Genomic DNA, 797 nt, shown 5'->3' on the forward strand with positions numbered 1-797 from the left:
GCTTGTTCGGAAGACTGGCTGGCTAAGGGGAAAGGTATCAATTAGCAGAGTGACAGCTGCAACTACATGGGAGCAGCTATTAGGAACTGAAATAGAATGCAGAGCGATGGGCCCAGAATGTTTAGCTTGGAAATTGTTTGAGTGGCTGAAGAAGCAATTACCACCTGGCAGTGTCAATCTGGGTTTAGTGGCTAAAATTGTAAAAGGGTGACTGGAAGCGAAGATGACCGCAGGTCTGTGAGAAGGTCAAATAAATTTGCAAAGAAAAGAGTATAATGGGAGGAGGCCAGATGGAATGAAATGGTGATCGCATAATGAAAGGGCGCGAGAGGACACCAACAATTGGTATCCAGGGTGTCAGGAGTCTTTGGAGAAACAAAGAGATAGTGCCCGATTGAAGGAGCCATTTGTTAGCTCTCTATAGCCTCATAAAATGTTCATACATAAACTATGCATGTCAGATTTAGCATTGCAGGTCTGTGACTAAGTGGAAACTGTACTAACACTGTATTGTATGCCCATGTTAGGACTGTGTTTTACAGGAAGGAACCCAAGAAGAGGTTTGGGCTTGTATTTGCAATGTCATGAAATTGTGTGTCTAAGAGGCTGGTGCCATATTGAAGGCAGCCAATGAGATTGTGGGGACTAGATTTCCTTGTACAGGGCTAAACTATTTGTATTTGGATGATGACTTTGTAAGGGAACATGAGGGAACTGTGGGAGTGTGTTAGCTGATTGCAAATGTGTATACATACTGTATCTGTTCTGTGGTTCAAGGAGACTCCGGTTATTTCAAT

Source organism: Ambystoma mexicanum, chromosome 2q (genome assembly GCF_040938575.1).
Source record: "Ambystoma mexicanum isolate Mex_15411 chromosome 2q, UKY_AmexF1_1, whole genome shotgun sequence".
NCBI lineage: Eukaryota > Metazoa > Chordata > Amphibia > Caudata > Ambystomatidae > Ambystoma > Ambystoma mexicanum.